The 25,462-nt window shown below is 49.1% G+C and overlaps 1 protein-coding gene across 4 annotated transcripts in view; it reads right to left on the bottom strand.

The window, feature by feature from the left end:
• The window catches only part of LZTS1 (leucine zipper tumor suppressor 1), a 49,811-nt gene that overhangs the window by 10,190 nt on the left and 14,159 nt on the right, over nt 1-25,462 (bottom strand). The window lies entirely within an intron of this gene.

Here is a 25,462-nt window from a genome sequence, read left to right as displayed (position 1 = left end):
TGAAGTTACTCTGCTACTTTAACAGCTGACAGTGACAAAATGTGTTTCTCATGCCCCAGGTCATCCATCTCTTGCTTAGCTGAGGCCTCCAGGTCATATGAGGCAAATATTCTATTGCTGTCCATATGTAGGGAATTTTTGGCCAAAGGACTCTCCTGCACTCTGCACATTCTACCAGTTGGACAACTGGTGACTTACTTTTTGTCCATCCAATTACACATTTGTGAGCATCTACATGGATAGTGTTGTAGAGATAAGGCCACTGGCTATGGCATCAGACAGATTTGGAGTTGAAAATTAACCTCTCTTGAGTTTTCTTTGCTTACAAAATAGAAATAATCATTATTTCACAGGATCAGTATGAGGATGAAGCAAACTCACAGAAGTCAAGTGCAATGCTTGGCACATGGTAGGTGCTGTCCAGAGGTGTGTGTGATCAATACAAGGACAGGACTAGGGTACCATCTAGAAGTGTGTAACAGTTGGAGCAGAACTATAACACTGGGAAGACATGTAAAATGAATCTGTCTGCAACTCATACAACTCAATAACAAAAAAACAACCCAGTTGAAAAATGGGCAGAAGACCTAAATAGACATTTCTCCAAAGAAGACATACAGATGGCCAATAGGCACACGAAAAGCCGCTCATCATCGCTAATTACCAGAGAAATGCAAATCAAAACTACAATGAGGTACTGCTTCACACCAGTCACAACGGCCATGATTAAAAAGTCTACAAATAACAAATGCTGGAGAGGGTATGGAGAAAAGGGAACCCTCTTGCACTGTTGGTGGGAATGTAAATTGGTGCAGCCACTATGGAGAACAGTGTGGAGGTTCCTCAAAAATCTAAAAACAGAGTTGCCATATGATCCAGCAATCCCACTCCCGGGCATATATCCAGATAAAATTCCAAAAGATATCCAGATAAAATTCCAAAAGATACATGCACTCCTATGTTCATAGCAGCACTATTTACAATAGCCAAGATTGACAGATGAATGGATAAAGAAGTTGTGGTGTACACACACACACACACACATACACACACACACACACACACACACACAGTGGAATACTACTCAGCCATAAAAAGGAATGAAATAATGCCATTTGCAGCAACATGGATGGACCTAGAGATTATCATACTAAGTGATGTAAGCCTGACAGAGAAAGACAAATACCATATACATACCACTTATATGTGGAATCTAAAATACGACACAAATGAACATATCTACGAAACAGACTCACAGACATAGAGGACAGACTTGTGGTTGCCAAGGTTGGAGGGGGATGGGGGAGTGATGGATTGGAAGTGTGGGATTAGCAGATGCAAACTATTATATATATAGGATGGATAGACAACAAGGTCCTACTGTATAGCATAGGGAACTATAGTCAATAACCTGTGATGAACCATAATGTAAAAAAAATGAAAAAGAATATGTATATGTATAACTGAATCACTTTGCTGTACAGCAGAAATTAACACAACATGGTAAGTCAACTATACTTAAATAAAATAAAAAAAAATAAAACATATCTGTTTGCAGCTCTCCTGCTGCACCGCCATCTCCTCTCACTTGGGCCTTGAGTCAGCCTCCAAATTTGTCTTTTCCCAATCTGCTCGTCCTAAGCATCAGGAGTGTCACAGTCCTCATGCTCCCTGCTGAAAACCTTTCAAGGTTTCCTACTGTTCTTAGAGTGAAGCAGACACTTCACGAGTCCTGCAGGCCCCGGCAGGCCCTGGTTTTGCCCACCACTCCAGCCACCTCACTGCAATTACAGCCACACTCATTTATTTCTGCTGGTAGAACACACCAAACCTTTCTCCAGAGAGGAGCTTTTGTGCTTGCTGTTGTCTCTGCCGACAATTCTCTTCCCTTAGCTCTTCCTCTTAGCACAGATCTCCCTTTCTCACCCTTTAGTTTTCAACTCAAATATCACCTCTGCCAGGTGGTTTTCTCTGGTTACCCTTGGAAAAATCCATCTCCCTCATTCCTCTCTGTTAAGCCAACCTGTTTATTTCCTTCGTAACACTTGCTTTAACCTATAATAATCTTATTTTTAAATGTGTTTATGGTGTGTATCTCCACCAGAATTTCAGCTCTATGAGAGCAGGGACTTTGTCTCTAGAGTCCTAGGACAAAAATGAGGGAAATAAGGTGAAAACTCAGAGAGGTTAGATGACTTGACCCTTGTCATTCAACTGGCTAGTGACCAAGGTGGGATTTGAACCCAGACCCAAATTCCATGATCTCCATGTGATAGCAGATTGCTAGGGACTGTAGGTGAGGCTCAGAGATATTAGGGGTCCTGTCCTGGAAACCAGGCCAGTTTCAATGGTTGGCAGAGAAAAAGCCTAGAGGGGAAATCAAGCTGTGGCCTCCAGCCATAGCTTCATTTCTCCTGTGGGCAGGTGACAAGGTCTCAGGTACAGGTGAGCTCCTTCGTTGACCTGAACGGCAGCCAGAATGATGTGCAAAGCACAAGTACTGTGCTGAGCCCTAGGGGACTGAGAGGAAGAAGGCAAATGATGCTAGGGAGCAAAGGTGAGGAGCGGGTGAAGGATGCTGGCTGTGATCCTGAGTGCATTCCTGTCCCTTAGCCCCAGATCCCCTGCTCTCCACTCCCCAGGTCTTAACACACAGAGGCGCTTTGAAGTTTGAGATTATCCCCAGACACACTTGAAGCTAAACTAATTACCTTTAAGTGTCTAGACTTGTTTGGTTTTCAACTTGGAGAGAGCATCACAGAAAACCTGGCTGTGATCCATCCTAGTTCCCAAACCCTGGGTCTTCCCACCCCCACCCCACCGGACTTGCCGTCTCTGCTCAGACACAAGGGGAAAGGCATATTTTTATTCTTGGGAAAGAAATCCCCACTGGCCGGGAGGGCGTACCTGGGGTGAAAGTGAGCAATCACACTGATCTTGGAGATTCAAGAAGGGGAAAGGAAGAGGGAAGAAGGACTGGAGAGGAAAAAGTAAAGGAGCCACAGCACCTCAAGCGGAGCACGGCTCAGTAACCTTCTGCCTGGCCTGGCCTCTGACTGATACTACGGAAGAAATCCAGCAAGAATTAGACTTTAGGTCTTAAGAGAAGAGAGCAAAGAGAACAGCGAAAAACAGCTGGTGGAGGGACTTCCCTGGAGGTCCAGGGATTAAGACCCCGCACTTCTAATGCAGGGGATGCGGGTTCGATCCCCGGTCGGGGAGCTAAGATCCCACATGCCTCACGGTGCAGCCAAGAAAAACACCCACCACCAACAAAAAAAACCAGTTCGTGGAAAAGGACCCCCTAGGCTACACGTCTCAGAATCTGGCCCCAGGGAAGTCAGGAGACTTGCCCCCAGAACCAGTGCCAGCCTCCCCCTTCCCCACATGACCTATGCCACTGAGTGTGGCTCCTGAACCAAGACAGGCAAGGACCACGGAAGCCTGGGGAGCCCTCGGCTGTGAGCTGCTGCTACTCCCACGGCAGCTGCCCTCTCCCCATCCATCCTGCACTCTCCTTCCCAAAAGGAACCAGGGCTCACACCAGGGTGACACATTCCTCTGATGTCCCTTTCTGGAATATGGAGATTAGAGGCATGGAGTTGAAAAGGGAGCTGTCTGGACTCAGGAAGGTGAGAAATACTACTACTCACCCTCCCATCACACGCCGGAGGGGAAGCAGCTATGGCCTTGCCCACATCAAATCCCAAACCCATACTTCCGGGCTGGGGAGAGCAAGGATCCATAGCTGCCCTCCTGTCCGCCCTCCCCGTCTGGAAAGGTCACCCACAAGATCAGGGTGCTAGCCTCTATGGGACTTCTCTGGCAGTCCAGTGGTTAAGACTCCACACTTTCAGTGCAGGGGGCATGGGTTCGATCCCTGGCCAGGGAACTAAGATCCCACATGCTGCGTGGTGAGGCCAAAAAAAAAAAAAAGGATGCTAGCCTCTAGCCTTCATGCCTCCCTCCTCAGCTTGGATCATTTCCCCTCCTGTTCCCGTTCCCTACCTTCTCTCCTTCCTTCCTTAACGCCCTCCCCACCACCACCCAGGCCAGGCTGGGGGGCATCTCTACGCTCTGCCTGGTACTCACCTGCCAGGGGCCTCCACCCAGGGCACCCACTGGGCATGGGCGGTGGTGCTGCCAGTGGAGCAGTGGGAGGGCTAGCTCGCACCCTGAGGGAGCCTCCTCCAGCACCCAGGGCTAGGGGGGCTGGTGCTGCCCACCCTAGAACACACCCAGCGAGGTGTGTCCTCTAAAAGTGCCGAGTAATGTCATCTGCAGGCTGAGCAGAGCTGATGACGCTGCAGTGTCAGGGTTCATTTGGTCATTTATTCAATGAACATTTCTTCAGCATCTGACAAGTGCCAAGTACCCCGCAAAGTGCAGGTGGAGGGGCAAGGAAGGAAGGAGAGGAGTTAAGTGCATAGAAGAAAAAAAAGAAAAGCCAGACATTTTAAATATGCTTTCGTGTGTGTGTTGTATAGTAGTTAAATTTCTGTGCAGAAAAATAAATGTCCTGAATTCTTATATTGGCATTCTTTATTGGTTAATGAATATCATGCATGTAATTTATTTAGAAATGGAGAACATTCTATTAAATGTATATGCATGCTGTTAGGATTATACCAAGGTTTCTTTCATTAGAAGCAGATTGTTTTGGCATAACGGTAACTTATGAATGAATGTTAAATAAAATACACAGATTTATTTTCATTATAAAAAAAGAAAGAAAAGCCAGAGATAAAAGGGCCAGGTGTGTGTGTGTCCACTACTTCAGCTGCGGTGTCCAGGCAAGGCCTCTGAGAAGGTGGCTTTCAAGAAGAGCCAGCCTGATGAAGTTTTTTAGTAGAATGGTCCCCTGAGGGCGAACCACAGGTGCAGAGGCCCTGAGGTAGGAATGGGCTTGGGCTTGGGGGGTTTAGAGCAGGGGGTCTCCAGTGGGGTGATCTGGCAATATCTGGAGACAAGGCATTTTTGACTGTCACGATCGGGGGGTGCCACCGTCATCTGGTAGCTGGAGCACAGGACAGCTCCCACGACAAAGAATTATCTGACCTGAACTGTCAATAGTGCTGAAGTTGAGAAACCTGGCTTTAGAGGAACAGAAAGAAAACATGAGTTTAGAGCCTCAGTTCTGCCACTGAGTGTGGCTTTGAGTAAGTGATTTCAGCTCTGTGCCTCTGTTTCCTCACTTGTAAAATGGAAGTAACCACACTTGCCCTGTCACAGGACTTTATTATGAACACAAAAAGAAGTGAGAGCGTAGAATATACTGGAAAAAATCACCAACGCTGGTTATTGTGTTATGTCTCATTGTTCTCCAGGACAATTCTCTGAGCTATCTGATTATACAATGGGTTTTATCTGAGAAGAGAAGCACCCCGGGGCTGCACCCCCAGAACAGACCCTGGCCTGGCCACAGAGGTCTCAGCATGAATGCTTACCCCCATTACACCCGTGAACTTGGGAGCAGGCACAGACTGGGCTGCAAGATGTAATCCTCCCCTGTGTTGGTGCAAAGCCTTGAGCCCTCTCTTGGCTGTTTCCAACCACAGCATGAGGGGCTAGATTCATTTCAGCTCCTTTTTGAGGCCTCCTAAGAATTTAATGAGAGTCATCGATCCCTTCCTCCCAAAAATGTACCCCCCCCACCCTGCTCCAACTTTTTGGTTATAACCTCCTAGCATTCCTTGACCCCGAATACCCTTCTATGGACCCAGTTTAAGAAGAGATTAATACATCCTGCTCTGGGGGATCAAATGTGAGCTTTGGGGTTCCGGGGAGGAACGAATAACTTGGCCTTAGATTATTGACTTAACTAATGACTCCCTGCTTCCCTTCAGGGACCAGGGAGGTGGAAGCAAGGGGAGGAAGTGAACTAAAGAAATTGTGTGTCACCTCAGTGCAGCCCTACCTCCCACGCTCAGACCCCAGGGTCCTGCAGCCTATTTCCCAAGACTTGGACAGACCTTGGACCTACTTCAAAGGGAGTCAGAAGGTGGAAGGCTGGTCGGAGGAGGCAGCTACCTACCCTGGGATGAACCAGGCTCCCTCGGGCAAGGTTTTCACCAAAGCTCACCCCAGTTCCTGATGGGCCACTATTAGAGATTTCTTCTATTTAATTCTAATTTTAATCTATTTTTAAAATACCGAAATCCTATAAAAAATCACCTAAGTAACTCGTGCAGAACTGACAACTGTTAAAATGTTGCCATATTTGTTTCGGAAATAAAACATCTCCGAGTGGAAATCCCCCTTCCCTACTCCTTTTTCCTGCCCCACCTCTCCCTCCCCAAGGGGAATCCCGATCGTGAATTTTGTGGGTATATTTGTTTATCTTTAAATGTATTTTTAACATATAAGGATACTCTACCTATTGCTTTGGTTTTTGCTTTATAGAAATGGTATCCTGTTTTGTGTATCACTCTGCGACCTTGATTGCTTTATTCAACACTTTATATCCGGGGTCCATTCGTGTCCCTTCTTTGCCTGCAGGAGCAATGATCTGATCCTCACATTTCCTTCACCAGTCCCTACTCAGATGTTCCCATTTCACTGCAAGAACCCTCTGGTAGATGATTACTTCTCTACATACGTGGGAGATTTATTTTGAGTCTTGGAAGATGTCTAGTTTTTAGAGCACTCCCCCCTACCCCCTTAAGCTGAAACCCCTGAGGAGAGGAGGCATCTGAGTCCCTTACAGGCCAGTACATCAGGGGGCACAAAGAGTGGGAGAAGAGGCCCCAAATCACACTTCACCATATTACCCGGGGGTGGGGGAGCCTTGACCAAACAGAGAGGTCATCCAGCTGCAGGTGATGGAGGACTTCCTTGCTCTGAGGCAGCCTGGATGCTGAGGACAGCATCTTCCATGGCCGAATCCCAAACTCTGGAGCCATGCAAGACCTCAGAGATCCTTTACCCCAATTCCTTCACTGCACAGAGGCAACACGGAGGTCCAGAGCAAGGAAGGGACTTGACCAGGTCACGTCACAACTTCTGGACCCGAAACTAGTATCCTTTCCATTTTATCAACAGCACAGGAACAACTGGGTTCCATTTTCCAGATTGGAGGGCTGGGGGCCGTTCCTGGCTCCGTGTGGGGCATGTGTGTGAGGACGGGATGTGGGGAGTGTGTGTAAGGCTGCCTGATACACATGGGATTCCATCCTGTGGGCAGGCGGCACTGATCCATTCAGAGATGCTCAGCCGTGGGTGTGGTGCCTGAGAAGACAGAAGAAGCTGCCGCGGGCTCTGCGTGGGCCCCAGCCATGGGTGGCGGAGCTGGCCGGCCTCCAGGAATGGCTGGTGGCTGCTGGGCTGGGACTGGAGCTCTGAGTGCATCACTAGTCCAGGACAACTTCTAATCTTGGCCATGGCAACCACACCTTTGCGTTCTCATGTTCAGTTCCATCTGTGGGACTTAGAGAACTTCACACTCACTATTATTCATCCACATGGTCCTCAGGGTAGACCACGTGCAAACATCAGGTGGCAAGAAGGAGAGGGGCAAGTCCTCTCACAAAGAACTTGAATGTGGACCTCAGCTTCCTTTTTCTTCTTTTTCTTTTTTTTTGGCTGGGCTGCGCATCATGCAGGATCTTAGTTCCCTGACCAGGGATCGAACCCGTGCCCCCTGAGGTGGAAGCTCGGAGTCTTAACCACTGGACTGCCAGGAAATTCCCTCAGCTTCCTTTATTTAAAAAAAATTCTTATTGGAGTACAGTTGATTTACAATATTGTGACCCTCAGCTTCCTAAAGGAAGACGATGACCCTCTTCCAGACCTGCTCTTGTCTCCCTACTGAAGGAAGCCCCGCCTACCATGGGAAGCCCCTTCCTCTGGGCCCACAGTTGCTACTCACTTGGCACTCAGCCAGCACAGTCTGCAGACAGCTCTTGCATTACTGAGTTTTTCAGAAGCGAAGGGTTATCTCTCCAATGATCTTTAAACCTCCTTGAAGGCCAGGATGGGGCCAAAGCTTCCTAGTATCTGACATCGTATTGAGCATAGTGCTAAGAACACAATCAGCGCTAAATAGATGTTTTTAATAAAATCAGCTCACAGGGACCTCAGGCATTACTGGCCAAGCTCGTGGAAAGGAGGACATGTGACTTCAACTGGGGTCCCACACATGTGGATTGGAAGCCAAGTCTACAAAACTAGACTCCAAATCTGGTTTCAACCCAAACTTTCATCTCTTGGACTTCATTTGAGTCACCTGGTCACCTTGGGAAGAAGGAAATTTATCCTCTCCTTGATCTCCTACTCCTTTTCAAAGTTTTGGGCCAAGACAAAGAAATATCAGGCAGTCTCTGTTTTCAGTGGGTTGGTTGAAAGACAAGGCAGATACACTTAAAAAGAGTTTAAAAGGCAGCACCAGTATAACTAAAGATGCAAGATGAACTGGCAAGACTCTGCTGGATTAGAGCCAGCTCTCTGCCTCCAGCACGTGGTAAGTTTTTAATTTTTTCTCTTGTTTAGAAGTGAGGTATAGATTCTCACTCTACTTCCTGCCTGTTATGGACTAAATGTTTGTGGCCCCCTAAAATTCATATGTTGAAGCCCTAACCCCCAATGTGATGGTGTCAGGAGGTAATTAGTTTTAGATGAAACTGTGGGTGGGGTCCTCATGATGGGATTAGTGCCCGTATAAGAAGAGTCTGGAGCGCTCTTGTCTTCTCTCTACCTCTCTCCCCATGCCACTGCCCCCATCCTCCCCTCATTGCTTCCTCCCTCTCCCTCTCCCCTCAGTGGGAGGACAAAGTAAAAAGACAGCCATCTACAAGCCAGGAAGAGAGGTCTCACCAGAGACAGAATCTGAAAGTGCCTTGATCTTGGTCTTCCCAACCTCCAGAACTGTGAGAAGTAAATGTCTATTGTTTAAGCCCTCCAGTCTGTGGTACTTTGTTATAGCAGCAGAGCCGACTAGGACACAGTGCCCCCCCGCCCCCGCCCCCCCCCCCACTGCCCAGACACCTGGCAGAAGATGCTTATCTGGGCCGACAGGTCACCCTGTTTCTGGCATTGTCCTTTCCTTACATCCGTCCCTCCTGCTTCTCTGTCCACATGGTGCTGATAGCCCCAGAGTGTGCAGATCTGCCATTCTTTGTGGGGAGCTCTATAATGGATGGACACTTGGTGGGAAGTCAGGGACTCAGAGCTCTAATCCTGGTTCTGGGAGACCAGCAACCAGGTCTCCTTCTGGCTCCATCTGCTGTGACTTGCCTGCCCCTTCAGGTAAACTCCCTCGGGGCAGGGCCTGTGCCTGCACAGTTGTGGGTCCACAGGAGGGAACCGTCATGTATGATGCATTCATCAGGTCCCATCCATGGAGTGAGCTCTACCTGCATTATTGCATTAGGCCCTCGACAGAGAATCACAGATTGATGGATCTGTTTTGTCATCTGGCAGAAGAGATAACCTTTCAGCGTCTCAATTTCCTTCTGTGTTAGATAAGCACAGCTGATAGCCACCTCACAGAGCAACTGTGAGGATTAAATGAAATCGTGTTTATGAAAACGCTTGACCACAATAAGAAGAACAGTACACGATGGATGAATTTAAACCAAAGTGCTTGTGAAATTATAAAGCAGTACGGAGAGGTGCTAGAACTAGATCCTCCTATATCATGAAGTTAAAAGAGCAGGTCTTTAGGGAAGGACTACATACCCCCGCCCCCACTATCCCCCTGTGGTGGCAGGCTGGGACTTGGCAGCTGCCAGCCGGGCCTCTCAGTCTCCAGGAGGGTAGCTGGGGCTTGCAGAGATGTGACAGCAGTCCCATGGCATCTGCCAGCTGGGCTTGGGGTGGGGGGTGCTGGCTGTACTACGCTGGTGGGCAGGCCCCCAGCCAGCTCCCAAGCAGAGGTCTCTCTGGGGCTAAATGGGGCGCGTGCCCAGGATTAATTGACTCCCCTTTCAAGATGTCTCTCCCCCTGCCCCTCTGCCCCTCCCCTCAGCATGTTGCCTGATTCAGCTTTCCTTATCTGGAATTCCAGTGCTAGTATTCCTGTCCTTGACCTCTCCTCCCATTTGCTGTTCTAAAGGAGGGTCAGGGCAGGGGTGAGCCTGGGGAGCTGGTTAATCATCTCAGCCTAGTCTGCAAACCTCCCAGCACTTGGCTTGCTAATGCCTGGAGGGCTCCACTTGCAAAGCTCAGTACATTTTCTGTTTTTTTCTTTTTTTTTTTGGAGCGAATGGATGAATGAAAGAGAGGCAGGATGGAGGAGGGAGAGGGTGGGGAGTGTGGGCAGCGTGAGGAGAGGTTGAGGGTGCGGAGGGGGGGCAGGGGCCCACGCGGCTCTCAATTAAGTGCACTTGGGGTCCGTGGAAAGGCAGAGAGTGAAAGGGAAATCGCTGGCAGGCTGAGTCATTCCACTGGGGTGAACAATCGGAAGCAATTCTGCTTCCCACTGCTGGGGAGGAATCAAAAGCCATTCTGCCCCGCAGCCTTTTGTGTGCAGGCCTTGGTGCTCAGCTGCTGGCGGAGCCTTCCTTCTACTCGGTGGGCAGCTTGTGTGCTAGCAGCGCTGATTGACAGTTCTCCCCAGGAACACTATTACCCACCGATCCCAACCTGCCCTTCTCCCTTCCAAAAATAAAGCCACAGTTACATGCAAAGCTCATGCAAATTTAACCCCACAGCTGCTAGCGCAGCGGCTGCTCCCACATGAGGGAGCAGAAGGCGAGCCTCATGCACATTCATGACTTGGGTACCACCAGGCACCAGGGCTCTATGAGCTGGGCAGCGCCGGTGAGGGGAGCTGCTTCTCCTCCTAGCGAAGGGGGCAGCATCTAAAGAACCAGATCTTAAATGGGGGAGTGGGGGAGACATCCAGGAGGTCTGGGAATCTGGCTGGACTCCTTCCCATCTCCCCTGGTCAGAGATAAGGAACCCAGGACCATTAGGACTTTGGAGGGCAGAATGCAGGGGACAGATGGACCCCCTCTCTGCCTAACCCTTGCCACCCTAGAGTGCAGACTGAGTGGGTACCTTTTGGAAGGGTAATTTGCAGATACTAGGTCTGCATCAGAACCAACAGAGTCTCGGACAGGGATTCAAACTTAGGTTTGACCTATTTACCACCTTGGTGGCTCCCTAAAGGATTCTGAGTTCAGGTTCAGGTTCAGTAGGGACGAATCTGTATTGAGTTAGCCATGTGGGCCCTGGGCTTAGGAAAGGGCAGTGGCGACACACTGTTAGCCATGTGACATCCCTGGTCCAGGTACCAAAGTTGGTACCTGGTTAGCCTTTGGCAAATCATATGACCCAGCATCTTAAATTCAGTGGGAGGTGTCTCAAGTTCCCTCAGGATCTCTGATGCTGTGGAATGCCTTTGTGGCTCCACCTCTACAGAATTTTGACCCTTCCTTTCCCTGACCCAGCCCCACACTGTGGTCCTTTTCACTCTTCAGACCAGGTTCCTTGGTCTGAGGAAAACCCAGCAGGGGAGCGACCTCACATTCCATATCATCACAGGAGCCAGGGAGAGGGAAAGGCAGGGAGCCTGTCACTAATGCGGTGCCACTTGAGCAGAAAAAGGGCTCTAGACCCCTTCCATGGCATCACAGAGACACCCACCTAATTACTCCACCTGTGTATGAGGCCTATCCTAAGGGGGCGGGAGCCCCTGGGCAATCTGTAGGATGGGAAACAAGTTGGTACCAGATCACAGGTGGAAAAACAGAATGCAGAAAAACTCTTAGAGCCCAGAGGTGCTGCTTCAATGCTCCATGATAAGAGGCTATGAGGCCCAAAGAGGTGGGGTGACTTGTCCAAGGCCACACAGCAAGGCAAGAGCAGAGATGGGGCTGGAAGCCTGGTCTCCTGGCTTCCTAGCCAGCTTTCTTCCCACTTACAACCTTCTTTAACAAGAGAGAAGGAAGGGCTGGAGTGAAAATATCATTCTATGTTGTGAGGTACTGCTTTAAAAATACTCAGATCAAAGGATCTAGACCAAAGATGAAATGAAGTCCGCCACCCCGCATCCCAGCAACCTGTGATGTGTTACCATCAGCCATAAACAGGGGCCGAGGGCAGGGGAGAAATGGTATCTTTCCACAAAAAAATCAATGGCAAACTGGAGCTCATAAGTTTGGTTGGTGCAGGGGCATGTCAAGGGACAGAGGTAGCAAAACAGAGTAGAAAGAAGCAGGTAGAGTAGAAAGCCCTCAACCACCTACAACGTCCCTGGGAGAGCTCTGCTTCAGGAATAGAAGAGGGAGATCTTACAGCAGAAGGCACTGAGTCTTCTAGAAGGCAGGTAGGTGTGGGAGAAGGATGGCGGGTAGGTGGAGGAGGGGAGTGCTTGTCCTAAAGAAGCTCCCCTTCCCTCCTCACTTCTGCCCTCATCCCCACCACAGACTGGATTTTATACACACTGAGTGTATTCAGTATGTGTGAATGTGTACATGGGGTGCAGTGGAAGGAGGCGGGGGGAGTACCTGGTAGGTTTCAGAACTCAGAAGGGGATTGGAATTGGGGAAGCCCTTGCTCTGGATGCCGGAAGTGACCTAGAATAGCTTGAAGAGTTTAAACTGGTCCGTTAGGGAGTGTGGCCTTCTGTATTTGGAGTTGTCCATGTGCACCTGAGTGTGTTTTGTGTGCTCAAAGGCATGGCCTGTCTGTTGAGATCTCTGTGCACAGCAGGGGAACACGCCCCCCTCCCCGACCCCGGCCGCCACCATTCCTGATGAGTCTCGACATGTCCCGAGTTAATCCTCTCTTGATGCATCTGATGTGTCTAGTTGGGGAATTCTGACTTCTGTGTCACCTCTGTCCTGATTTCTCAGCCTCCTGCTTCCTCCTCCAGGGCGTGTTCCTGGCAGTGAACTGGAAGCCTCACATCCAGCAAAGGAGCCTCTGGTGAGCATCAAGCAGCCCCCCTAACTTCCTGGAGCCTGCGGCCCCCACTGGCCCTGACGGTGAGATAATTAACCTCTCTTCAAAGCCCAGGGATCCCACAGGGCTGGCCCATGGCTGCCCCTAAGTCCTCACTACTGTCCACTCCACATCTGTGACACTTTACCTGTTAGGGGTACTACCTGACAGAGCCACAGGTGTGTAAAGGGGCTCTGAAGTGCCACGTGGAGACGCTGGGCCTTGGCAGTCCCTCCAGCTGCGCTCCTATCCCTCTTTGCCCTTCATGTTCCAGTGATGCTGAAGAGCTCCTGGTCCCCTAACTTGCCTCTCAGTGCTTTCTATCACACTCCTCCCTCTGCCAGGATGACCTCCCTGACCTTGGCTGCTTCGCGGGGAAAGATGGACAAGTACCCTTCCTCCCCCGTTGCCTCCTTCAATGTGTCTGAAGGAAGCAAGGCCAGCTCTATACCCGGCTAGCAAATCAAATCCAAGACCACAAATACCCACTCCCCGCACTCTGGGGGAGGAAGAGGGCTGGGCACACGGCAGCTGCTGCAGATCTCTGAGCAGACGCTGAGATCTGGGCAGGAAGAGGGCGCCTCCACCTGGGGGTTCTTAAAGAACCCTCTGCAACATCTCCTGTGCTGTCGTTCTGAGCTGGTACAGCACACTGGGTCACCCAATCTCCCAATGCCTCTATGGACAAAAACCATATCTATTTCATTGGATTTCTATGAGGATTAAATGAGCAATGTCAGTAGAACCCTACACTCAGCACCCAGTACATCGTGAGCACTCAATAATTGTTAGCTATCATTGTTCAGTATCTCAAACACTATTCATCTTTCAAGGCCCGCCTCAAGTGCCGCCTCCTTCCCAGATGAATTCAAGGCATGTCAATCTCCAGATTCTTTTGGACAATGGATCTCAAAGTGTGTTCCCCAGACCAGTAGCAGCAGCTTCACCAAGGACCTTGTTAGAAATGCACATTCTCAGGCCCACCCAACCCAGACTGCTGAGACCCAACAAACTGTGTTTTAATGGCCCTCCAGAGGATTCGGAGGCAGGCTAAAGTTTGAGAACCACTGTTCTGGTATTTTCTTTGTATTCTATGATCATACTGATTATAGCCTGGCTTGAATTACAATAAGCTCCTCGAGGGTAGGCATCATGTCTTATAGTCCAAGGAAGCTGGGGAAGTCCTTGTATTTTGAGTTCCATGAGCATTTTAATTAGATTTTACCTGAATAATTCCTAACCTTGCATCTCCTCCCCATCTTCCCCATCTGCTCAACCTTCCTATCCACCCGAGGCCCTGGGGAAAATATTACTCCACTCAGTAAAAGACTATCTCCCTCCCTTCCTCCCTCTCTCTCTTCCATCTTCCCAGGTGGCCACTTGGGGCTCATAAAATTGACAGTGAGTAGAGAGTAGGGGTAGAGCACACTTCTGGAGTGTCAGGAAACTCCAGATATTTCAGAGTTTGGACCAGGGGTATAAGACATTGTCCCTGCCCCAGGACTGTTATGAAGACTTCTTGGGCTGAGCTGTCCTTTCAAAATGCAAAACCAGGGCACAGCGTTCTGGATCTCATTCCCCAGCACACAGATTCCTTCCAGGATACCCCTGAGTAGCTTGAGTATTGTGACCCATTGCACTGTAGCCAGGTGGAAAAGAGCAGAGGATACCAGGACTTCCCGATCACCATTGTATTGACTATGGGGCTCCTTCCCGGGGCTTGTGGGCAGTGTCACTGAAAGACGGGGGTGACTACAGCCAAGGAGACATGTATGAAGCATCAACATGCCAGCCAGACTTGGTTCTCTCTCTGTCCAACTAAAACCACTGATTCGCAAGCATAAGCTTTCCCAGGGACACAGAAGCTTTGAACACAGCACAGGCTGTAGGTAGGGTGACCATATAATTTGGACACTTGAAGAGCGAATAGGATCACTCGTATTAAATACACCAGGACAGCAGACATAAACTGGGATGTATGGTCACCTTACGTATCAGCCATATTTCTTCCCATGAGCACCAGGCCAGGGGTAAGGATGTCAAGGAGGGAGTTTGACATCTCTTGACCCCTTGTCCCCTCCCCTCAGTCACTTAGCATTTCGTTGACTACACAAGGGACAAGGAATGGGAAGCAGCTAGGAAGTAGTGAGTCCCAGCCAAATGGACCACTTACCAGGTGCTTGTGTACAGTGGTCCGTAGGGAGCTGTGGCGCCATATACTTCAAGCACCTTTGCACTGGGTCCTGACCTCATCTGTCCTCACAGCAACCCTGGGCAGGTATTGAAAGCAGAGGGGTCGCAGCTAGAAGAGCTGATTCTAGAACCCAGGACTTGCTGGTTGTGGGCCAGAGTTCATCCGCTGCCTCAGAAAGCCTAGTCACAGGCTAAGCAAGGTGAAGGCAGGATTGATACACCTGGCGGGGCAGGCCCACCTGCATGTCACCTCCCAGTACATGTGTGAGCAGACGCTGCTGGGAGCACCCCTGTCTTTGTTCGACGTTCCCAAGTATTTGGTGAGCACTTATTATGTGCTTATAATGATGATGATCGTCAGGGCCCTGTAGATAAAGCAGTGAGCAGAACAGAGTCTGCCCTTACCGACAAGTAAAATCATGTCAGGAAGTAACAAATCTAGCTTGCCCTCAAGGCCCTGTACAGTCTAACCTCAATCTCCCTTTTCTCTTCAGCTCCCATTATGGCACTTCCCAACTGGTCCCAATACACAGGGTCATTGACACTCAGGGGTGCACCTGACATCAAGAGTGACCTTGCCAGCATCCCTGAAGCCTTCGGGATTTTCCTGTCTCCATGCCTTTGCTCTTGGGGCTTCTTCCTATCTGAAGCACAGCCCCTTTCTCTCTCTGTCTCTGATCCAGCCCTCCCCAGTTTCTTCTGCTCAGCAGACTTTGTATTGTTGCGCAGTGCTTTTGTCAGCTAGATAGTGAACTCCTTTGAGCCCAGATTCTAAGGGACGCAGCAAAGGATCCAGATCTCCTAGCAAGCCTGGGCTTTGACTACCAACTTTTGTACTTCTCAAGTCATATCTATTAAACCTTCTTCACTCTAAGCCCTGTACCCACCTCTGCATCTCACCCCCTGCAGGTGACTTCATTTCTACAATACAGAGCTAAGTAGAAGCATTGGGAGGAAACGTCCTCAATTCCTTCAGCTCCTAAACTTACCTCCAGTTGACATGATTCCTGCCTCTTTTTGCCTGTCACAGTGAACTGTCCTCGCATCAGGCTAAGCCTTCCAGCCGTGGTATGATTCCATCAACTCCAACCTTCCTAGACGTCTGGTTCTAAGAATTATGTTCTTTTCCCTCTATTTCTTCAAGTTCTCGCTTTCTGTTATTCTCCCCCACGAGCACTTAAGCATGCACGAGTCTGTCAACTCCAAAGCAACATACCAGCTCTTGAACTCCATTTTCCCTCCAGGAACCATCATCTTTCCTCCTGTGCACAGCCAAGCTTCTTGAGAGAGAAAGCTATCCTCACCTTTGCCCCTTGCTCCTTCCCACTTGGCCTCAGTCTACAAATGCCTGGCTTCTGTCCCTACCAATCCACTAGAACTGCTCTCCAGGGATGTTGCTAATCCAACGAATAACTTTTCAATAATTATCAAACTTGACTTCCCACTCACTCCATATTTTTTTTTCCCACTCCATCCTTTTGGAGACACTCTTTCCTTGGCTTACATGATATTACAATCTCTTGACTTTCCTCCTATCACCTTTGACCTCTCTCACTGTCACTTTTATTTCTTTCACCCTGAAATGTTGGTGTTCTTCAAGGGTCCATTGTGAACCCTGTTCTCTTCCCCTGGTTGGCCCATCTTTTCCCATGGCTTCAAATGCATCCACATGGTGATGAATTTTGGATCCAGGTCTGCAGCCCAAACCTTTCTCCCAAGCTCCTGACTTGAATATCCAACTGCCTGCTGGCCATCTTCACTGGGATGGGCTGACACATCTGAAACTAACATGTCCGAAATGGAATTCACCATTCTCTCCTCCCTGCCATTACCCACCTTCCCCCCACACGTCCCTCCTTCTGGGCTCCTAGGCTTGGAGAATGGCACAACCCAGCCAGAAATCTTGATTCTGAGAAATTTGACCAAGCCAGGAACCCTTGATTCCTTCTTCTCTCTCACTCTTATATCTGATCAGTGACTAAGTCCTATCTTATTATTGATTTCCCTGCAAATCCACTGCACTGTCTTAGTCTAAGTTTCTATTCTAGTTCCCTTGGGATATTGATAGGCCTGTTTTTTTCTCTTTTCCAAGCTTGCCCAAAGAATTCCCTAATGTGGCAGAGAAGGCCTTCGAGATTAGGACTATTTATCTTGTATCTTCATATTATATGGCACCACAGCCCTCCCTTCCCTCACCTCCTCCCATTCTGACCGACTTGAGTTCTGTAATTGTATAGTATCTTCCACTGACCTTCTCCCAGGTTTTCCCACACTGCTCCCTACACCTAAGTCCCCAGGACTTTGCTGAGACAGGGCTTCCAGTCTGAGGCCTTCCTACATGTCCTCAACATACCCTCTGCTTATTCTTATCACGGCCTCAATCACCCCACAGTGCAAGTCCTCTTCATTCATGTCTCTTTCTCCACAAACTATAAGACTGTGTTTTCTTCAGTGCTGTATTCCTAACTCCTAGCATCATACACAGTCTACAGTTCCATAAACGTTTGCTGAATGAATGGAGAAGCATATGTTTAAAAATCGTACTCTATTTCAGGGTGCATGGGTTCTGTGAGCTGCGACACCACAAAACAGTTCACAGCGGTGTTTATGAAACTTTTCATCCCTAAGCCCCACCCTGGGGGGGCTCCCTGGAATGCATTAGGCAACCTGGAGCACAGCTGTGACCATCCCAGCCCTGCCACGCTCTAGAGGAGCCTCCTTTGTGTGGCACTAGTGCCTCAGTGGCACCCTCGTCTGAGTGTCCGGACCAGGGCTAGGGGCGTGTTGGAGTTTGTAGGCCTGTGTGTTAGACCTTCGTCGTGCACTAAGTGAACAGCTTAGTGATTTGACCTGCTAATTGTGTGCGTGCGTTGCATTCAGTGCCCCTATCAGTGTTGGGTTTTTCTAAGTCATCTATACTCTGAGCTCCACTTTGTGAAAAGAATCTGGGACTCACAGAGTGACCACCTGTCCTGTTGTGCTAGGAACTTTCCTAGGATGCGAGACTTCAGCCCTAGAACTGGGAAGGTCCCAGAAAAACTGGGATGAGTTGGTGGTCTTATCGAGTCTGGAAGTTGGGATTAGTACAAGAGAAGATCGAATTAGTCCTGGTAATACCCTGACCTGCCCCTTGGCCTCTGAGTGGCTGCCTGGGGTGATGTGATCAGAAACCAAGGTGGCGTGGCTGCCTCCATTACCTCTCAGGCTGTGACCTTGGGATCGTGGAGGGAACTGTCTGTCGGGCTGTGTCATGAATTGGGGGGCAGGGGGCAAAGAAGAATGTGTATGGAGGGGATAGGTGAATCATTAAGTTGGGGGGGAGAAAGAAAGGGAAGAACTGAGCATATGGGTTGGCCCCCATCCCCATCCTTCCCACAGACGCCAGAGAGACAGGTAAGCAGCAAGTGGGGGAAGGGCCTGAAAGAGGTGGAGGAGGTCTAAGAGGATCTGGGAGGGGAAGGGTCCAAAAGGCTGAGGGCAAATCTCAGGGGAGGGGAAGAGCATGGAAAGAAAAAGATGGAGAGGGAGGAAGATGGAAAGTGCCATTTGGTCCAGTCTGCTCTGGAGGGACCAGGCAGGGATGCTGGGCTGGGGGTGGGGCTTCATTGTGATGTAAATGCAGTGATAGTGAGGAAGGGTGAGGGTTCACTGCAAAAACAGCAGTGGAGATGAATGCAGAGATTATATCAGAGCTGCTGGTTATGGAGATCTGATTTCTTTTGTGCAGATGTCACATGCCGGGTAAGCTGTTATTAACTAGAAGTCGTCAGGGCTTAGCAGAAAGGAGATGTGTGGTTGAGTGCACCTTAGCATGTCAGGAGAAATCACGTAGCCTGCAGAAATGAAGGCAGCTTTCAGGGACAAGGGGCACATTTTAATAGGAAGAGACATCTGTAAAGCTAGTAGCTACTACTCTTTCCTCCATTACCAAAAAAGAAATTTTTTTAAAATAGTAATACATAGATAGATAATGACAGCAAAATTAAACGAATAAAAAACCAAAAATTAACACAAAAAAAAATTTAATTAAAAAAATAAAATCATTTAAAATAAATAATGAAATCATGGGATATAGTTGTTTTGCTTTTTTCGTTCTTTTAAAATTTTTTTAATTTTATTTAATTTACTTTTTTATACAGTAGGCTCTTATTAGTCATCAATTTTATGCACATCAGTGTATACATGTCAATCCGAATCACCCAAACTGTCCTAAAAGCACCTACCTTCTTCTCTGTTTCTACCCACTGCAGAGCCAAGAATCTCACGCAAGGCTCCCAATGACAGGATGTATCTGGGCCCTCTGTGTCTATTGCCAATCCTGGCTTAGCGCAGGGTTTGGGGATTCTGGGACTGGAGGGAAGGGGGCAGTAAGAGATTGTGTGTGAGAGCCCCTCCATGCAACCAGGAGCAGCCCGTGCCTCAGCAAAGAAGGGTAGAAATAGCCCCACTGACTGTGAGTCCCTTGGAATGTCTCACCACTGTATCATTTAGCACAGTGCCTGGCATACAGTTGAGCTCAATGAATATTCAGTGAAGGTATATATAAAATAGATACCCAACAAGGACTATAACACAGGGAACTATTCTCAATATTTTGTAATAACCTATAAGGGAAAAGAATCCAAAAAAGAATATATATACACACGCATATATATATATATATATATATACACATACATATATATATATATGACATAACTGAATCACTTTGCTGTACACCTAAAAGTAACACAACATTGTAAATCAACTATACCTCAATAAACAAAGTTTAAAATAACATGTTTTTTAAAAGTTCAGTGAATGAATGAATGAACTTCCTGACTTAGGTCTCTCCTAGCGCAAATGGATCTTCCCCATTGCAGCAGCTGGAAGTTTCATTTCTAAAACACAGACCTGATTGCTTGAGGCTGAGATCCTTTACAGCCCTTGGCAACAATTGTCCTAATTTCCTTCCTCAGAGACCTGCACTCCCAGGGTGCTCATGATTCCACATGATCTGGTGCCAGCCCCCTTTTCCAGCTCTGTTCCGCCTTTCATCCTCCCCTGGTTGCTCACCATTTCCTCCAAATACCACTCAGCACATCCTGCCCTCAGAGCCTTGCTCAGGCTGTTGGCTTAACCTAGAATCTCTTTTACCACTTGTCCCTGTGACCCCAGCCTTCAGCCTGTGATAACCCACCCTTTAAAGTCCCACTCAAATATCACTTCCTCCAGGAAGCCTTCCTGTGTCTTCCTTGCTTCTTTGTGTGTCATTTCACAACAGGGGGCCTGGAGAGAGCTGATGCCCCACACTGATTTCACCTTCCCTTGCTAAGTCTCTCGTTCTTTACCTACATCCTACACTAGTTTTTGGGTTTCCTGAACACTAATGCTGTTTTCTGTGTCTCCACAAACTCGGCCAAAGGACTCTTAAAGGAAGGAGGGAGGGAAGCCAAAGAGGTTGGAAGAAGAAATGTTAGTGGGTTGGTATTTAAAATGGCAGATCCCTAGCTTTTTGCCTCAGAAATTGCTGTCGCCAGCACTGAACTTCCTTCTCCTGATTCAGCTTCTATCCCAAGAAGTAGAATTTCTACTGAAAGAGTGGCGCTGAAGGAGCCCTGGACCACCCTGCTATCAGGGCGGTAGTGAAGATGCACTCATTCCCTTAGGCCCACCACCCCACCCTACCCCCACCCTGTTTCATCAGAGAAAAGAATTGGCCTTGACCCTCTTAGAGCATACCACAATCAGGCTGCACCCTTCCTCCCGCCTTAATCTGCCCAGTAATAGTGCTAATTGGAGGGACTTGGGCTCCTTCTGCAGCCTTGTTTTGTCAGGCGTAAAAGTCCTCTCTAATTTTCTGGATGCGGATACTGTTCAGGCTGGCACCCTTCCTCGCGAGTTCCACTGTCATTCAGGCCTCATGAAAGGCCCCTTGCAGCTCACTCGTTCACTGTACTTCATTGTCCCCGACCGTTCATTGACATTCATTGGGATAATTCCTCCCCGGCGGCACATGCATGGAGGCGTGTGCACATGTGTTCAGACCCCGTGTCCCATTAACAGTGAGGACACTTGAAGTAAGAGGGCAGCGCCGCCTGAATGCAGAATCCCCCTCCCCCTCTAATGGCTGGGGAGTCCACCGCACTAATGTGATTTCAAGAAGGACCAGGAGAATTGGTGGCCTCTGCAGAGCAGGCAGGGAGGAAGGGTCGGGGGTGTTCCTAGTCTAAAACACTGTCAGCTACATCACTCTGGACAGATGGCTTTCCCCTCCCGTTCCTCCCAGGACCAGCTGGTTCTGGAGACCCAATCTCCACCCTCCTTCTTGGCTGTTAGCCTGGCATTCAAGGCTCTTCAGAAGATGGCTCTCAAGTGCCTTCCAGGCATTTTTGCTGCCTCCTCCCTGCACTGAATTCTACTCCAACCAGCCAGGTCTGTCCCTATGATCCGTAGCTCACACTTGCTTATATATTCTCTCCAATCACTGCTTAGGGAGTGCAGTAATTGGCAGAACACTGCCAAGTGTAATGGCAGGACAGTTGTTCCATCTCCGCAACTCAATGAAAACAGTGTCTTTCAACATTTTTAAGGTAATAGTTAACAAGATGGTTGTTAGGACTATGGAGAAAGTCATTAGAGGCAGCAGAGCAAAAGTAAGTCCGTGAAATAGATGATATAAGAAAAAACAATCAGTGGAACGGTGGTGCTTTCATCATGGCCTAATTCTATCACCTGCCCAGCAAACTACAGCCTCAGCCCCTTACCCACCTAGCCCCAGAATCAGGCTCATTTCTCCCTGATGTACTCTCTTGAGTAATGAAATCCCACCACCAGGCCTTCCAGGACCTACTCTAGCCCTGCCCTTCCATGAAAGACACTCCCTGAGCCCCACCAGGATTCACAGTCCTTCTGATGCCCATGGGCTTCTTGGCAGTACCCTCAACCGGCACTTAGAAGGCCTCTGCATGTGCACATATCATAACTACTCAGATGAGAGCCCCGATTTCTGGAGGCAAGAGGCAGGGGCTCATACCTCCGTAACTCCCCAGAGCAAGCTGTGGGAAAAGTGCACAACCAGCAGCTGCTCCCTGGGCTTCCAGCTGGGGGTGCAGAATGGTGTTTGCTTGCCTTGTGAGAAACAGTGACGTTTGTTCTGCCAGGACAGATAGGACCTGGTGGGCCATTGCTCTTGAATGGGAGCATCTTGTAAGCAAAAAAGCAGAGGCTTTCAGGTCAGACTGATGTTGACTGTACCGTCACTGGCCATTGACTGCTAGCTGTAAGGCCTTGGGGAAGCTACTCAACTGCTTTGAACCCCCAGCTTTTCCTTTTGTGTTTGTAAATTGCAGTTGAATTTCCTGGGCTAGGAAATTCTTCATTGTAATCAGCGGTCCTAAGTATTGCAGGAAGTTTAGCAGCATCCCTGGGCTCTGTATACTAGAGGCCAATTGTGCCCACTCTCTGCCTCCCTCCCCTGCAATTGTGACAATTAAAAATGTCTTAGATGTTGATGAATGTTTCCTGGGGGCGCAAAATGGATCCCAGCTGAAAACCACTGATACCTATACCCTGGGGTGGTTCTGAAGATAACAGGATGTGATAGCAAATGTAAAGTAAAGTATCTGCATATAATAGGTGCTAGTCCCATTTGAAATTTTAAGTAGAATTTGGCATTTCCCTTCCACCCTCTGGGGCTTCAGAAGTGGGTGGGGTGGGGATGGCTCTAGAGAAAAGCTCGGTAGAGGATGTCTGAGCCCAAGGACCTCTCCAGTGGCTTCACTGGTCTCAGAGGAGAGCTTTCATGGATGCTCAGGTGTGTCTTGGAAGTATCTGATGAGAAAGAGGTGGTGGGAGAACTCCCTGGTGGTCCAGCGGTTAGGACTCCACGCTTCCACTGCAGGGGTTATGGGTTCAATCCTTGGTCGGGGAACTAAGGATTTTTTGGCGGTGCAGCCAAAAAAATAAAAAATTAAAAAAATAAGGAAAGGGGTGGTGGACCTGGAGGCCCAGAGGGGCATGCAGGTTCAGCAGTTTCCTTGAGAAGACTTTTCCAAGCAGGCAGCCCATTTCTGCTTCAATTTCTCCTCCCCACCTGGTTGTTCAGGGGAGACATATGGCCCATTCCAGACAAGGGACCATGGCTCACATAGAGAAGCAGTTCATACCAGGAAGGAGTGTAGAAGTACTGCTGAGATGCTAGCTTGGCTGGAGCATCCTGGCTGTACCGCAGGCCCCCGAGGACAGACTGCTGGCCCGCCTTGTCCCCAGCACATCTGGCCTGTGTAGCTGCCAAGTTCTGTCTGCCCAGCTCCAGGCCTTTCCACTGGGGTGGGAAGACAGAGGAAGGAGAGAGCTCTCCAGAGGCTGCACTTCCTTCTGGACTAGAATCCATGGAAATCTTCCAAGTGTACAGTTGGGCTTTCATGAGAGGTAAAACTGACCCAATATAGAGAATCTCGGAGTTGCTCAAGCTATAGCTCCCCCCTAACTCCTGCATGGGCTTTTTGGTTTGGTTTTGTTTTTTAACAGTGGAATAGTAATGACAATGGACAAGAGGCTTGAACTTGCTCCTCTGGGCCATCGACTAGTGTGGTCTTATATGGTCTTGAGTGAGTCATTCTCTCCAGGGCTCCCCTCAGTCATCTGCTTGTGGCCAGTGTGGTAACTGCTCTCACCAATACAGACACTTTGAGAGGCTCTGGTGAGATCAGTGACCAAACGTGCTTTGAGTGGAAAGAAAGGATTGTTGGTGTACACCCACCGCCAAGTTCAGCCTCATGCTGAGGGAGCACAGGTCACAGCACAGCCATTTAAAGGGAGTCACTGGATGTAAGGACCGAGCTAAAAGGGTGAGCACAGACCAAAGTGGGCCGTCTCTGGGAGGCCGGAGGAGACTGTCCTCTGAAGATTAACGAGGTCACCGTGTTAGAAGCTGGGAGCCCGCAGCCCTCAGCAGCTGGAGAAAGGGGTCCAGCAGAGCAGATGAGGGGGGCCAGCAGAACAATGGATGAGGGGGAAAGAGTTTATTGTGTTTTGGTTTGGTTTTAATCATGAGAAAGGGTAAAAGATATGTATGTTTCACATTTTTTTAAATGGGAAGTTGAGATTCAGAAGCCCCAGAGGTGTGTTCTTCATGTGGATGTGTCCCATGCATACGGAGCTGTGGTTCTGACCGGGTGGGTACCTGGCCCATCTGGGGTTCCTCCCTCTGCACCCCCTGCTTTGTCCTCCCTGAGTGCCTGCATCATCTCTGCTTGGCATGTGGCAATAACCTTTAAGAGGGCCTGCACCTCTCTTCCCACTAACCCTTCTTCTGCACAAAGGTCTTCTAAACACAGATTCCAACACTCACATCCCTTGTCTTCCTGACAACCTTTCCTGCTCCCAGGGCCCATCCCATCAAACCCACAGCAGCATCTGACAGTGTCAGCAAACCTCTCTTTTAAGACGGGAAATCAAAAGGCTTGTGTTTGAAACCTGTCTTACCATTGACTTCCTCACGGACAGAACTTGGCCAAGACTCTTAACTCTCTGAGCCCCCTTCTTATCTCTAAAAAGGGCATAAAGATCTTACATGTGACCTCATAGCTGTGCAGTGAGGATCAATGACACGGTGGATATGAAATGGCTTTACAAACTGCAAAGTGCGGTACCAACATTCCATCCTATTCAGGTCTCCGGGACCTTTCTCAAGGTCGATTCAAGGTGGTTTTCTTATGGTTCTTGTGCTGTTTCTCTCCATCGGGATTCTCCCTCCTTTAATTGGCCCAGCAAATCCTGCCCTCGAGAGCTCACTGACTTTCTCAACCTGATGTTCTCCTTCCTTTACTAACTGCACCCTTAGTATCGAGTCCCTGCCCTGCCTCAGTTCTTCTGCACACAGGTTAAGAGTTAGCAAGTCCCCAACAAGGTGCTTGGGGTTTACCCGTTATCTCAGCCCCCAGAACTGTGAGAAATGAATGTTTGTTGTTTAAGCCACCCAGACTACGGTATTTAGTTATAGCAGCCCAAGCTGACTGAGACACTCAGTGAGAAACTAAATCTATAAACTCGCCCACCTACTCTTTCTCTCCCTCCTTGTACTCTCCTTTCCTTCCTGGCTCTCAAGTGTTCCTGAGCTTGCCTGGTTCTTGACTCAGCCTCCCTATCTGGCGGAGTGATGTCACCTTTAGGACGAGGTTGGCAGTGAGGCCTCAGTAGTGCCCAGAGGTGGAATGGGAGGGAGAAGGGGGAGGGGGAACGCGGTCCTGGCTGTCTTCCTCTCCCTCAGGCTACCTGTGGCTGAGCCACCACCAGGCAGGGTAGGGTCTCCTCCACTCAGCTGCTCCCGGTGGGGTCCTCTGGGCCAGGGGGGCTGCACTATATCCTGCTCAGCTCCCCTCTCCCAGCCTCCAGGGCTTGG

Source organism: Delphinapterus leucas, chromosome 6 (genome assembly GCF_059928025.1).
Source record: "Delphinapterus leucas isolate spDelLeu-1000000601 "Yukka" chromosome 6, BTC_Dleu_Yukka2, whole genome shotgun sequence".
Classification (NCBI taxonomy): domain Eukaryota; kingdom Metazoa; phylum Chordata; class Mammalia; order Artiodactyla; family Monodontidae; genus Delphinapterus; species Delphinapterus leucas.
This window is presented reverse-complemented; position numbering and strand designations above follow the sequence as displayed.